The sequence below is a fragment of the Lygodium microphyllum genome, chromosome 25, assembly GCF_053477565.2.
Source record: "Lygodium microphyllum isolate KBCC chromosome 25, Lygodium_microphyllum_v1.1.10, whole genome shotgun sequence".
NCBI classification, from domain to species: domain Eukaryota; kingdom Viridiplantae; phylum Streptophyta; class Polypodiopsida; order Schizaeales; family Lygodiaceae; genus Lygodium; species Lygodium microphyllum.
The window spans coordinates 125,689,487-125,705,630 of record NC_141159.1 but is presented as its reverse complement, the minus strand read 5'-3'; positions in this window follow the sequence as shown (position 1 = coordinate 125,705,630).

The following is a 16,144-nucleotide window of genomic DNA, read 5'->3' as shown; positions in this document are numbered from 1 at the left end:
TCCCTTGTCCTAGTATGATAGCTAGATAAAAAGTTTGATAGATGTATTGCACGTGCCATCAATCACAAAGAATTTAGTGTTTGTTGGCCAAATGGTAGAGTAGGGGTTGCAGGTCCAATTCAATGCAAAAGGTTGTTTTGTAGAAGACTTTAATTATAAGTGCAGGTTGGTTGCAAAAGGAAGTAGAGTTGGCCCCATGTTCACTTTAGATGCTAGAATTCCTGCGATGGATACTGCTATGTATGCTAAAGGAAAAGAAGTAGTTGAAGATATTGAAATATTACATAAATATATTGGACATGCAAATGTGCAAAGGTTGAAATTAATACAATCTAGAGGATTGGTTATAGGGTTGCCTTCTTTTAGAGTTGCAGAATTGCACAAAGTTTGTGAAGCATGCAAGTTTGGTAAGTAGGCAAGACAACCCTTCTCACATGACAGAGAATTGAGTAGAAAAATACTTGATGTAGTGCATATAGATGTTTGGGGGCCTACACAGAATGTATCTCTTAGTGGCAATAAATACTTTGTCACATTTATTGATGACTGTTCAAGGAAGTTATGGATACACTTCATGAAGGAAAAGAGTGATGTGTTTGAGCACTTTAAATCTTTTAAGGTAGCTGTTGAAATAGAAACATGCTTAAAAGTGAAGTGCTTGAGATGAGATGAAGGGGGAGAGTACCTCTCTAATGAGTTTCGTGGCTTCTTGGGGACTCATGGGATAAAGAGGCAATTTACTTGTACGTATACCCCATAGCAAAATGGGGTTGCAAAAAAAAAAAAAGACATATTGCAGAAGTTGCACAGGCATTAATGGATGAAAATAATATGCCAAACATTTTTGGTCTGAAGGTGTCTATACTGCTGTCTGTATTATGAATAGAACCCACACAGTTGCAGTTCATGGGATGACTCCTGAAGAAAGTTGTACTGGCAAGAAGCCCAATGTATCACACTTGAAGGTATTTGGATAAGATGCATATGTTCATGTGCCAGATGAGCTACGGAAGAAGCTTGATCCAAAGGCAGAAAAATGTATTTTTATTGGATATACTCTTTAGAGCAGAAAGGGTATCGCTGTTATAACCCTGTCACAGGTGAGTTCAGAGTGAGCAGGGATGCTATCTTTGATGAGATGGGCAGTTGGTATGCACTTGATGGTGATGTATTAGATGATGATAATGATAGGACAACTATGTACAGAAAGAAAAAAAAGAATCACGGAGTCTTAGTGGACCAGAAACATCATCTAATACTATACCTACAGTGAGCCCTTGGTCTGGGAGACTAAGGAGTAGCCCCACATCTTCAAGTGGATCTATAAGTGTTGTAGGAAAGGACAAAGGAAAGAAGAAAGTGCTGGATGGTAATGATGCATCTACCAGTCATTTGGGATTTGATGGAGATTCTAGTGGTTCCAAGAGTTTGGATGATGAGCTTGGTATTTCTTCAGTCAAGACACTAGGTGTACAGAGATATCATAGTAATGTAAAGGCTCCATTGAGTGATTCGGTGGTACACAAATCTAGCAGGGTAAGATACCATGTTAAAAGATTTGGCTTTGAAGGTTATGCAGCTCACCATTATGCTTATATGGTGAAACTAGTTGAGGATGTTGCCCACTTGTTTTGAGGATACTGTTGGTAATGCTCATTGGGATGCAATAATGGATGAGGAGATGGCTACATTAGAATCCAATAAGACTTGGGATTTGGTACCCTTACCTAAGGGTAAGAAAGCTATTGGCTATAAGTGGATTTACAAAGTCAAGTATAATGTAGATAGTTCAGTTAGCAGGTATAAGGCTAGGCTGGTTGCAAAAGGCTATGCTCAAACATATGGCACAGATTATGAAGAAACATTCAGTCTAGTTGCTAGGATGGCAACTGTTAGGTGTGTGATTGCCTTGGGAGCAGCCAAAGGCTAGAGTTTGTAACAAATGGATGTTAAGAATGCCTTCTAGCATGGTGAATTGCAATGTAGGGGAGCTTCAAGCTCTACCCCGAGACCTACGGACCACTTATTGCTCAAGTGTTTCGAACCGAGCGGCCATGGCTACCTCTCACATAGCCGACGCGCAATGCCTACCTTACGGGTGTTGTGAGCTTACCTTGATGCTTGATCGAGTACCCTCCTCTTTCTTACACACCGGTAGCTCCACGATCCTTGAGGCAAGCTCAAGCAACCTCAATCCCTCTCCCATGAGCTTCATCCTCCATAGCCACGCGTGAGACAAGAGAAGAGAAGAGAGGAGGAGAAGATGAAGAGAGAAGATGGAGAGCTTCTTCTCCAAGATCCCTCACTCTCACACAATCACTCCCTCACACTCTCTCAATCCCTCTCTCAAGCACAAGCAAGAGGGCAAGAAACAAGAGAAGAAGAAGAAGAAGCTTTAGCCACACATAAGAATGAGCTTCCCATTCACTTTTCAACTTTATATACATGCCCTATTTTCCATGGGCGGTCATCCCCCTTTTTTACATGGCCGGCCATTAGCCTAGGCCCCTTTTCTCATTGTCCTTCTATCTTCCTAACTTCCTTTCCACCTCTTGTCTACATTTACAAATTGCACGGGTGAGAGCCCGGCGCTCTTTTACAAGATTTCAGGGTGCGCCTTTTTATTTTAAAATGCACCTTTCCCCCTTTGCATTTGCCTTGGACTTTTAAGGTTGCCCTTGCACTTTTGGCCTTTTCTCCTCTTCTTTCTTCAGTCGGGCTACCTTTTTTCCACCTTTTCCCTGCATCTTTTCCACTTCCTTTTGCTTTTTTTGTGTTGGGGTTAACATTACCCCCCTCCTAGACGAGTGCTAGTCCCATGGCACTATGGTGGGAAGTAGTGGGATACATGATGCTATTGCTAGGTGGAACTGGTGGGTAGATGACACTGAGGCTTGTGAATGAGAGGTGATGGAGTTTGATGAAGATAACCAGGAGCGATTTCGGGGATCTTTAGGCTTCCTGAAGATTCTTGGCTTTTTTCACACTGTTCTGGTGCCCCTATGGAGCCGGTTGTCTTTTGAGTATCCGAAACACTTGAAGCAATAAGCAATCCCTTAGGAGGATGGAATTGGAGGGATTTATTCTGGAAAGAATGCTGTTTGCCTTGAAAAGCTGTGGCCTGGGCTAAAAACCCTTATCTGGGAGTAGAGGATCTTCAGTTTTGAGTTGAAAGTCTTCAGGCTGGTGATATCAATAAGCGATCCATAGATCTTGAGGTGGTGGGCATGGATCATTGGATGATGAGGTTCCAAGATCTATGCCAATGGCAGCCCATCACGGGGTTTTCCTTCTGCTTGATTTGGTTCAGTCATGGCAGCCATCAGTAGGCGGATGATTGGCAACATGAAATCTATTGAGCCATTTAAACATTCGCAGCAAAGCTCCTGAAGTTGCAATAATGGGGTCATGTCCGACTCCTGGAAAATTTCCTTGATTGGAGGATGTAGTAGATGATCTCCTTCAACCAAGCAGCCCGTTCTTGAAACATGAACATAACCTACAAGAAAAGTGGTGCACTTCCTAGGGGGTGTGTCTATCTCACTGTGCAGTGCATGATGCCCGTGCCAGTGGAACTGGGAGACGGGTCTAACCTTGGGCAAGGCCTTGGTAATGTCCCACACTTGAGGACCCAGTTCGTGCCTCGTTGGAGGTGCGGTGCAAAACTTAGGGTGACAGGTCTGAAAGTCCTGCCCTTGATGTGCCCTAAGTGTGAAGTGGGGGAGGGGCTAGAGAGGACTCTAGATGTAGTGAGTGTGGTGCACAATAATAGTGAAGGAAGACTGCAAGCACCTTTTTTTTTTTTTGGAGAGAGTATATTGGGCAAGGTATGCGGCACCTATTTAGTCACGGGGCAGTCACAGGCATTGTGACAAAAATGCGTAACTTTGTAGGTATTCTTTAATGCTGGCTTTAGCTCTTAGAGGAGTGGTGGACAAAAAGGGGTGATTACACCTTGCAAAACAGGTGTCACTCATATTTTCTAATAGCTCTAAGCAGAAGGCAGGGAGGAGAGTAGCGTGCATCATCAACCGCATCATGGCTGTACTATCTATTCCTAGGTTAATATCAAAAAAGAGTGTGGGGAGATAGGCTTCCTCTGCTGCAAGTTTCTGGAGTAGTAGGAATTTGAGAAGTCGGAGGTAATTACAAGTGGTTAAGAATGCTAGATCGGGGCAGGAAGAGAAATCTACAAGAAAACGATTTATGGAGGGAAGTATATCTTCTATCCTAAATACTAAGCACTCCTCCGAGCTTCTAGCATTTACATTATAGATTTTCCGAAAGTCAAAATCCCCATGTAAATCTCTGTCGTAGTCCACTCCATGCCTATGGGGGTAGGGCATGTAGATGGGATCGTTACGCTTTTCGGGGAGGGAGCTACAAAATGCGGTCCAGGCATCAAAATTGGTGTCCCAAATCCTCCTCTGCCATTTCGGTTGTGCCTCGTAGCCTTGGACGGATTTGGGAACCAAATTGACCTTGTCTTCCCAATACTCTCGTGGCTCTTGTCTCCACCTAGTCATTATCATGCTTCTTTCTTACATCCATCTGTTTGCGAGTTCGTTAGCCAGATCTTTGATCTTGGCTACGACTCCCAAAGGGAGGCCCCGGTCCAGGGAGCGTGGAAAAGTGAATGAAAGCTCGAATGGCCTCTTATGTAGCTCTCTCTGGCGCCAGATGAGCAAATCCTGGGGCCAATCTACAGGATATGTATCATTTCTCAGTGGCATGGGCTCCTCAGGGAGTTGTCGTGGAAGTATGCGTGCTCGGCGTTGGGTCTCCTATGGTAACTCTTGCCTCCTTCTCCTTGCTGCAATTGTGTGTTCAGATAGCTCAGCATCGGCAGGTTCCTCTTGTGGGATCTCGGGTTGAGGCAGACTTGGCATCCTTTGTGGCTCTTCGTCATCATCTTGCTCGAAGTCTGGGCCCTCTTCGACATTTCACTCAACCACAGGAGGAATGACTGGTGGTGGTGGTAGTGGCTACTCCTACTCTTGAAATCCTAACTCCTTGAGCTCCGCAGTGGAAAGGCCCGTACAGCGCAGGTAGTAGAATTGTTGCTCTTTAGTTATTCCTGTACTGGTTGGAAGCTCCCGCTCTTGAAGACCATATCTTAGAGCCCGGGTGGTTAGCTCCAACTTTCTTTTTACCTGTTCCACTGTATCATCGCCCTCAGCTTGCGTCACGTGGAGCACCATGTTGAGGAAAGCCTGCCGTTGGGTCTTAGTGGTCATCTCTGCAATCTCAACCCTAGCTTCGATAAGCATTCTTTCACACTCAGCCACCACCACGCATTCAGTTAAGTCCCTTACCCTGTCAAAGTTTTTCCTTTCCCACTCCATGGCTCTCTCCTCCATCCTTTGCCTTTGTTCCTCTAGCTAGCCCGCCAGGGTGGTTACTACCTGTTGCTGCTCATTTGATAAAAACCATAACTGGTTTCTTTCTCTTAATTTCTGAACGAGCTATTCTTCAGTGATCCCTCTTGCTTGATCGACAATGCTGAGCCTGTGGTGCGCCTCGGCTAGGATTTCTGATTTCTCTTGTACCAACTGTTCTTGGCTCTGGATTTCAGCGAGAATAGCCTTTTTTTATTAAAGGTCATGGCCATGAGGGCTTCTACGTCTTCCTGGGAGGTCTCAGCGCATCTTGCAATCTCTACACTTCATCTTGTAGCCACTTTGCTTCAGCTTCTGTTGAGACTCCCGGCCCTTCATTTTTTGGGAATTTGATTTCCCTTATTAGCGGGTTCTATTCTTCTTGCTCCTGCCATGACTGGGGTTCCGTGGCATGTTCTTGTGGAACAGTGGCTTCGCCTTCCTGAACCTCCCAGTAGAGCTTTTGCACTTGGGCCACCCTTTGCTGGAGATCACTGTATTGTTGCATCAATAGTTTTAGGTTCCTTTGTTCCACCACCAGGCTTTGCTCCTCGTCCTCCAGCCTTTGCCTAAGGCAGCTTTCATTGTTTTGGGCTTCCTTTGTTTTTTCTGCTAGCTGGTCTTGTAGGGCCTTTATTTCTCTCCGTCTGTCGGCTTCCTGCCTTGAGACCTCTAGCCTGAGGGCCGCTGACATCTCCTTTTCTTTCTCTAGTTCCAGTAGGGCCACCTTCTTCTCTTCTTTTGCCTTGTCCAGTTGTGTCAGTAACTCGGCCACATATGCATCATAGTCTGCGGTAGGTATGGGAGTATTGGGCGTGGTGGTCGATGCCTCCAGCCTTTGTCATTTGGGGTCTTGCCGTGACTTTACATCTGTGGCGGTGGGCCTTTTCAATCTAGTTTCAAGGACGATTTCGGCCTTTCTTGCTTACAAGCATCTGCACCATGGTCATGAGATGTGCCATGTCGAGGGGAGGCGTGGGTTGTGGGTAGTTGCAGTCGTAGTTTCAGCCATTGTCGGCACAAAGGAGGGAGGGAGTGGATGTAGGAGGGATTTGCCCTTGCCTATGACCACCGGTGCTGCTTCCACACTTGCGCTAGCTTCGGCTTTGTGGCCAGGGCTTACGGGTTCGAGTTCTCCGCCCCCATGGGTCTCTTCCACTGATCTCCGTGTAGCTTCCGCCAATTCGGCTAGTTCCTTTAGTCGCTGCTCCTCGGCTTCTTCCTCTACCCTTCTTTTCCTATCCTCTTCTGCCTTCTTTGACTCCTCTCTTATCCTGGAAAGCTCCTCCTCCTCTTTCCTCCTGCTTTTTGCCTCAGCCCTTCGAGACTCTTTTTGAGCCCTTTTGATGTCAGCCTGTTCTTCCTTACTTAATTTCTCTTTCTTCTCCTTCTGTCTCCTATCACTTTTGCTTTTTTCTTCAGGTTTGCTCGCTCGTGGAAGCGGCACCTCCTGCTCTCCCTTGTCGCTTACTGTTCTTTCGCTTGATTCCCCTCCTTCGTGGTGAGGTGGGCTTTGATGCGCAGCTTCCTCCTCCATGACGCCCTCATTCTTTATTGCTTCGTCTATGATGGCTGTCAGGATGCCCCCGTATTTGATTGTAGCTGCCTTTGATGCAGGTTTCTTCCTTGCGGAGCGCGCGGTTGAGGCAAGGGATTCTCCTCCTACTGGTGCTTCCGCTAGAGTGAGGAGGGCAGCTGAACTTTGAATGGTCTTCTGTATGAAGCCATTCCAGTCTATCTCTTCAAGAACTCCTGTTGCTATGCTTTCCAATGGTGGGACCCCAATCCTGTTCATCAGCGCATTGTAACGTTGGCCCGAGAAGAGGGTATGGATCATCTTTGCTTGTAATTTCACCACTGGGTCTCGGATGTCAGCCAAGCTGATTCCATCCACAGTATGCACCGCTTCTTTCTTGACCCCCAGCATGGTGTAAACATCTCGTCTCGACCTTCTCTCTTTCTTTGGCACAAGCCCCAGATCCTTTTCTATGATTGTTGCATTGAGGGGCACTTCGATTCTTCTTTCTTGCTCCCCTATTCTTACTGTGACAGTGCCACAGTTCCGGCTCTTGTCGAAGTTCCTCAGGAAATCCGCACACATGGTGTAATCCACAACCTGCCCCACCTTCTCCACGTACTTGTGGAGGTGGCATCTGTCCACCAAGTCTTTGATCGCGGATTCCTCTAGGACGGCCTCGTCCAGATTTAGTGTGTGCTTGAAAGTGAACTGACTGAATCCGCGCGTCTCGATGCTGATGCCAAATTTGGTCATTTCCTCTTTAGAGAATGGGAGTTTGCCCCCTTTGTCCTGTCCTGCCATGGTGGTGACCTGTCAACACACCATGCCAACATTAATGCCTAACAATCGCCTTATTTCTAATCAGAACTAAGTTTGAGAGAAAAATATATGTGCCCAAAATGGGTACACTTGCTTAGAGGCTTGACCATTGCTATTGTTTTACTCTGCAGTATTCTTCCATAGAAACTTACTTAATTATAACAATCTACTAGCTAGATAGCATAACTTTTCATTTTTTCTCTGCTCTTGCTCACATTGCTCCCCCCTCCATCGGGGATCTTTCAAAGAATCCTTCCTAGGATTAGCACAGGAAAGACGAGGTAAGCGCCATTTCGCATGGGTTGATTTACCTAGCCAATAGCCAATCATAGAAGCTTGGATTGTATTCGAGTTGGGCATGACAGTCCAGAGTAGATGGTTGGATGGAGACTTGGGAAATGTAGGTCAAAACATCGTGCAAGAGATCTCCAGTATTGAGGCGACTGGCAACATGTAATTCCTCTTTGGTGAGGAATTGGTCAATGTAGGGGTGGGCGAGCACATGGTCGTCCAATTGCTGATTACGGGTGATGGCGAAGACCCTAAACAAGATAGGTGCCACATAAGTGGGGTCATATTTGATAGTTTTAATTGCCCTGCGTTGCTCAGCATTGGTCATTATGCGACAACCTTTTTTCTCCCATTGGATCCTTAGCGTAAACCACTGCTGCAAGAATGCGGAAGGTGAGCTTGCCATCTGCTTGAGCTCTTGCAACTCTTGTTCAGGAGCAGAACAAGGAGGCTTATGATAAGAAGTGATAAGTCTTCTGAGTGCAGCTTGATCCTTCGAGATTTCATCGTTTGCTATCAGTTCGGCAGCAATTTTGGGAACTTTAGTGGTCATAAGTTTGTATTCCTCCCAAGTGCATGGTAATGCACGAACATCTGAAGCAAGCATTTCGTCAAGAAGGCCTAGGTCTAGCCTCTCGTAGCTTCTAGCAAATGTAGTGAAAGTTTCATCTAAAATTTTAATGTAGGTTATTAAGTCATCCCCAAAAGTTGTAGCAAGATCCTTAGCCAAAGAGAGGAAAGGTCGTATTGCATATGAAGGTTTAAGACCCGCTGGCGGGGGTGGTGCAATTGGACTGGATAGTTGTGACTTCCTCATTGGTGTCACGGGTTGGGCCTTGCACTCTGAAGCACTTTGAGATGCTGCAGGAGGCTCTGGAGGCATGGAGATCATGCTAAGTTCTGAGTGAGTAGTCATAGTGGTTTGTAAGTTCTCTAGAGTAGGTAGGTTTAAACCTGTGCCATTTTCTTTGGTTGATAGATGAGCTGAGGCTTGCTAGCCACAACTGGCCATGGCCTTCTAACTATGTTCTGGGCGCCACTTGTGCAAGCCTCTCTCATGAGGATGAGATTGCTTGTAGATGAGCTTCTTAGCTGGCCATTTTTAGGCACCCAAATTCAAGGATTGCCCTTGTAGTATCCTTGTGCCCGCAAGAGATATTTGGGAATCCAGCGCGGCGTGGTTGTGTGTCTACGACGATAGCACCTAGACTGCCTTTTAGGTCGGGACGGTTGATAATTTTGATGTTTAGGATCATACTTGGGTGGTCTACCCGGATGTGGTTTTTGCCGTTTTGGCACCCATAGATACTTGGACTCTTTGGCCTTGTGAGCGCTCTTGGTGGGTTTGGGCCTAGGGTCGAGAGCCCGGCACAAGGCCGTAGTTTCCGTTTGTTCAGACTCGGGCTAAAGCATGGTCGTAGGGGTTTCTACCAGTGGCTTCGTAAAAGTGGGGGAATTAAGACAGCCCTTGCTGAAAGTTGTCACTATGTGCACATTGCCAATAGCAAGATGTATGGGACGTAGGTTGTAATCCACATTACAGTTGGTTTGCTTCTTGAAAGTGCGACTTAATAGCGACACATTACCAGCTCCTTTATTGTCAGGTAACACATGGAAGAAGGCTGGTAAACTTTCAGACTCGATGGAAACGACCACCTTGCACTTCCCTAGGAGTGGGTAAGTGGTACCCCCAAACGGGGTGAGTTTAGCGTTAGTGGGCTATAGTTGTGGTTGACCAATGCGTGTCCAATGGTCATGCGTTAAGATGTTGTAGTCAGCACCTTCATCAATCAAGGCTTTGAAAGAATACACCGCTCCTACTGCAACTGTGATCCGCAGGTACGCCGGTGCCACTGTTTCTTCGTCCTGATCTGTAAGGTCAGTTACAGTAGCCATGCAGATGTTCAGTGGGGGTTGTAGCATGAGTGGCTCATGTAATGGATGTGAAGGAGGATAGTACTTCTTAATGTGGATGCCATTAAAAAAGCCTATTCCTTCACCGTCAAGTGTCTCCAACTCGACATTCCCAGTCCTACCGATCATGCGTACTCTGAAAGGCCCTAGCCCCCAAAACTTCATCTTCTGTTTATGTCCTTTTACCGAGTACAGCAGAACAAGGTCCCCTTGTTTGAAGTCTCGCTGCTTGACATGCTTATCAAACCACATCTTTCGTCGAGCCTTTTCACAAATCAGAGAGTGAGTGGCGAGGAGCCGGGTCTCCGTTAAGCGCTCGAGTTCCACCAAGCAGTTGGTCCAAGCCTCTCTTCCCTCCCAACGCTCCTGGACTGCTAGCCTCAAACTAGGGATGAAGAATTCTAAGGGCAAAATGGCTTCAGTTCTGTAAGTCAGCCTAAAGGGCGTCTGTCCTACAACCGTTTTATAAGCTGTGCGATAGGCCCACAAGGCTGCCATTAGCTTGTTATCCCAGTCACTTCTCAAAGTAGACATGACTTTTGTAAGCACATTGACTAGGATTTTATTTGTGGATTCGGCTTGGCCATTAGCCTGAGGGTAATAGGGAGAGGACTTCCGATGAATTATTAGGAAGGTAGAGAGCAAGTGGGCAATCACTTCATTAATGAAGTGTGTGCCTTGGTCACTTACAAGTTCGATTGGGCAGCCAAACCGTGAAATGACCTGCTTCCACAAGAACTTTGCAGTGGTCCTAGAATTGTTCTTCCTCGTGGCGCGTGTCTCTGCCCATTTCATTAGATAATCGATCGCCACTATGATGTGTCGAGCTTGGGAATATTGTGCTACAGGACTGACATGTCCAATAAAATCAATGCCCCATTTTTCGAAGGGTTGTCGGGCTATGACAGGGGTCAACTCCATCTTGTCCTTTTGCACAGGCACTTTGGTTCTTTGACACTCATCGCAGTGCTTTACAAATTTAGCTGCATCGCGGAATAGGATGGGCCACCATAGCTGGGATTGTAGCACCTAAGATAGGGTGAGTAGAGATGTGGTACTTGATGAGATGAGTAGTTGGTATATTGCTGAAAAACATATTGTTATGGATGATATAAAAGAAAAGGTAGTTGCAAAAAATATGGGTCCACAATCATAGATATTGAGTGGGTCATAATAGTCATCTCTACTAAGAGACCATGCAGTGGCAAGTTGTGTGCAAACATAAGTGCAAAAAATGTATTGCAAAAGGAAAAAGAAAAAGTCATTGAGCCACTTGGTGTGCCAAATGTTTCTGCATGCTACTCACATGTATGTGGTGAGTATGATGAGTCAAATCAGAGTACAAATTAGGAGTTTGTTTTTCTAGTTGTTTGTACACTTGGTGTAAGGAAAACCAGGGTTGACATAAAGGGACCGTAGAGTGCTCCACAAGTGTGAAGTCAATGAGAGTAAGGTATCCTGTGAATAGGTTGACATATAATTGTTATGTTGCTTGCTATTATGCATATGTGGCGATTGTTATAAAATTTGTTGAGCCCACTTATTTTGAGAATATGTGCATTGGTAGAAAGCCATGGATGAAGAAATGGCTGCATTGGATGTAAATTAGACTTGGGATTTGGTACTATTACCCGAGGGAAAGAAAGCTAGAGTGAAATGGGTTTATATTCAAGGTAAAAGGAAAAAACTCTCCTAGTGAACCCTAGTGGTCCTAACTGTGTTCACATACATCACTACCAATACATGAGAGAGAGAGAGAGAGAGAGAGAGAGAGAGAGAGAGAGAGAGAGAGAGAGAGAGAGAGAGAGAGAGAGAGAGAGAGAGAGTACATTAACGTCTCTAAAAGGGCAATGTGGCCTATGAGACCAAAGCAATATGTACAATGATGGTGTGTTTCTCATCTAGAATGAGAAAAGATGAAAAACATGCCTATAAGACTAAACATGAAATAGTGTTTGATAAGACAAAAACACGTCGATGATCTATAAGTAATAGCAAAAAAAGGAAACTCTCCATCAAACAATGAGATGTCTGTCCTCTAAGGAGATGTATCTCTACATGACTGAGGTGTCTCGGCATCTATCTCCTGTGGCACTCAATGATGGCTCTAATTTGTCTATGGTGTGGATGTCTAGCTAGTGGACCTAGGTGTTTAGACTAACTGAGTGCCACTATCCAAAGGGACACCTACAAAAGATGAGGTTTAATGATGATATACTCTTGTAAGCTATGTGGCAATAGTAGTGGTAAGTGCCATACTCGGTCGTGTAGTAGTTAAAAGGTTAGTGACCGCTCTTTGTCCATGTGAACTGAGCTATGGCAGTCTCTTACTTCGTAGAATAGCTACGGGCCCAAAACCCTCTCGAAACAAACAGTAGTATTTGCCTTGTATATCATAATATACCATGCACATTGGCAGATGTAGTGTTCCTTTATCTTTGGCTCTTTGTTGCATAGTGGGCATTTATGTTCCTCTGTCTACATGCCCTCCCATATGCCTGTCTCAATCCTCAAGTGGTGGGATGGGGTGCATATCTGGACTGACTAATAATTGTGCACAATCCATGAGGCACTTGTATATCCATGCAACTAGGTCAGGTAATGAAACCATCCTCAAATACCTAAAGGAAGTGGGTCTAGCAGTGTGCCATCCTCATGCCATGGGGGGAGGGGGATCCAAGTCTTCTCCATATCTAACCTCATATATCTGCTCTGATCACATTGTTAAGCTCTGATCATCAACTTAGATCAAGTGTAGGGCAATCCATGCTATAGTCAAAGAGGGGTAGTCTATCAATGTGTAGCCCATGTATGTCAAGATTGTGGGAGAGAAGGAAGGAGTCTCACTTGTAGCTTTCTTGCTTGTACAATGGGGGAATACACACACAGGTGGAGGCTGAAAACAATTTTCCTCTTCTTAGTTGTGTAAGCCAAAAGAACTCTCATACAAAGAAATAGAAGAACCCTATATATGGGTCTCAAACTAAACTCAACTAACTAAGGTGGCATACTAACTAAGCCACGTACTAGAGTAGATAAGGATAGCTGTCATGTAGCTATTATTCATGGGCGATGTACCAACCGCATTTACAATTGACAAGTCGGTGATATAAATGCACAACGGTCACCCTGGCACATCACGAGTGGAGCTCGATATCTCAACACTCCCTCTCGAGCTCAATCCCAATTCCTGCACACCAAGCAGGTCTCTGAACTTGCGCAGCTTCTCTGCGCCCAATGCCTTCGTAAATATGTCAGCTACCTGATCCTCTGTGTTGACATAAACTAGATCAATAAGACCTAGTAAAACCCTCTCCCACACATAGTGATAATGCACCTCAATGTGCTTTGTTCTAGCATGATAGACTGGGTTATTTGCCAAGTGTATACTACTCATGTTGTCACAATAAATGACAACTGGCCCATCTGTAGGCTGATGCATATCATAAAGTAGCTTATGCAACCAAGCTACCTCACATGCAGCCATTGTTGCACCCCTGTACTCAGCCTCTGTGCTCGACAAGGCAATTGTATGCTGTTTCTTACTGCTCCAAGTGACTGCAACACTCCCAAAAGAGGACACATATCCACTGGTAGATCATCTATCAGAAATACTACCAGCCCAATCAGCATCAGTGTATCCATGCAATTGTATCTGAACCCCAGTCTCATAAAATAGTCCATACTGCAACGTGGACTTCACATACCTGAGTATGCATCTAGCCGCATCCAAATGCGGTTTCCTTGGAGCCTGCATAAACTGACTTACCAATCCAACAGCATAGCTCAAATCTGGCCTGGTAATAGTCATATAAATCAAGCTTCCTACTATGCGTCTGTACATAGTAGGGTCTTCCAGAAGCTCACCTGCATCTGTGCTCAGCTTCACATTCTACTCCAAAGGAACTGAAATAGGCTTACAGCCTGTCATCCCATATTTGGACAGCATGTCCAATCCATACTGCCTCTGCAAGAGCTGTATCCCACTTGGTGATCTAATCACCTCAATGCCCAAGAAATAACGCAGCTCTCCCAAATCCTTCATCTCAAACTTCTGCTTCAATAGCATTTTCACATGAAGGATATCTTCATCACTGTCACTTGTCATAATCAAATCATCAACATGAATGACAAGTAGCATAATACCTTTCTCTGTTTTTCTCACATAAAGTGAGAAATCTGCCTTGGAAATCTGAAAGTCAATAGTGACAATATATTTTCCTATCTTGTCAGACCATGCTCTAGGTGCTTGCTTCAAGCCATACAATGCTTTCTTCAACCTGCAAACAAACTCAGGATGAATAGCATGCACATAACCTGGTGGCTGCTCCATATAGACCTCTTCTTGCAAATCACCATGCAAGAATGCATTCTTTACATCCATCTGATGTAAAGACCATGCCTTTGATGCATCCATAGCAATGACTACTCTTACAGTTGCCATCCTTGCAATCGGACTGAATGTTTCTTCATAGTCAATGCCATATGTTTGTGCATACCCCTTGACCACTAATCTTGCCTTGTATCTATTCACAAAACCATCTGCATTGTGCTTCACCTTATAAACCCTTTTACAGCTAATTGCATTTTTACCTTTAGGCAAAGGTACTAACTCCCATGTAGCATTTGCTTCCAAGGCATCCATTTCTTCATCCATGGCTTTCTCCCATTTTTCTTTTCCCATGGCTTGTTCAAAAGAAGTGGGTTCTGGTTCCTGTATCACTTTGACCATATATGCATAGTGAATGGCTGTAAATCCATCATATTTCAGCCTATCCACAGGATACCTAGCTTTAGTAGACCTGCGCAAAATAGGTTCACTCCCAGGTGCTCTCAAAACATCCCTGGTCTTCCTTACTCCAGGTGTAACAATAGAAGGAATACCCAACTCATCATCAATGCTCTGTTCTGAGCCACTGGATTCACCATCCACATAAGAGTGACCTGCATTCACATCAAACATGGGCTGATCAACCTTCTCTTTTCCTTTTCGTGATACCTGCATACCACTATCTGCATTGCTTTGAGAAGATTCTCATGATCTCAATCTGCCTGTCCATGGCGAAGAATGTGAACCACTGCTAGAGGACGCTCCAAGTCCACTAATATTTTGTGACTGCTGCTGTGAATTCTGTGCAGCATTACCATTTTGTGCATCTACATCATAAATCACATTTACTGGTTTATACCAGCTACTCATCTCATCAAAAACAACATCTCGGCTCACTGTAAACTTACGAGTAGAAGGGTTATAGCATCTATACCCTTTTTGCTACAGAGAGTAATCAATAAAGATGCACTTCTCAGCTTTTGGATCCAACTTGGATCTCAACTCATCTAGCACATGTACATAGGCAATGCAACAAAAAATTTTCAAATGAGAAATATCTGGTTTCCTACCAGTATACCTCTCCTCTGGAGTCATCCCATGTATTGCTGCAGTGGGAGTCCTGTTCATTATATAGACTGCTGTAGCAACTGCTTCAGCCCAGTAAAAATCTTGCAAGTCTTTTTCGTTGAGCATGGCACGAGATACCTCTCCAATATACATGTTTTTCTTTTCTGCAATTCCATTTTGTTGTGGGGTATGACTGCATGAATATTGCTGCTTTATGCCATGCTCATGTAGGAACCTTGCAAATTCATTTGAGAGGTACTCTCCCCCTCCATCTGACCTTAGGCATTTTATTTGCAGGCTTGTTTCTTTTTCAACCATAGCTTTAAGAGTTTTGAAATGCCCAAAAACTTCACTTTTCTTTTTCATAAAATACACCCAAACTTTTCTGCTATAGTCCTCAATAAAAGTGACAAAATAATGACAGCCTCCAAGAGATGCAGCTTTAGTAGTCCACACATCAGAGTGGATTAATTCCAATGGCTTCTCACTCTCTTGAACATGTCTAGGAAATGGTTTCCTTGCCTGTTTTCCAAATTGGCACGCTTCACATACCTTATGCATTTCTACAACCTTGAATTTAGGCAATCCTGCAACAATATTATGGGCCTGCATTGATTTAAGCCGCTGTACATTAACATGAACAATGCGTTTATGCCAGATATCAATATCTGCAACTACGCCGATTCCATGTGCAAACATTGCTGCACTCAATTCAGACATGTCTGCATCCAACGTAAACATTCTGCCATTCTTCTTTCCTTTTGCTATCAAAGCATCCATGAGGATTAAATCTGACCTGCAAGCCCTGCTCAACCATTTGACCAA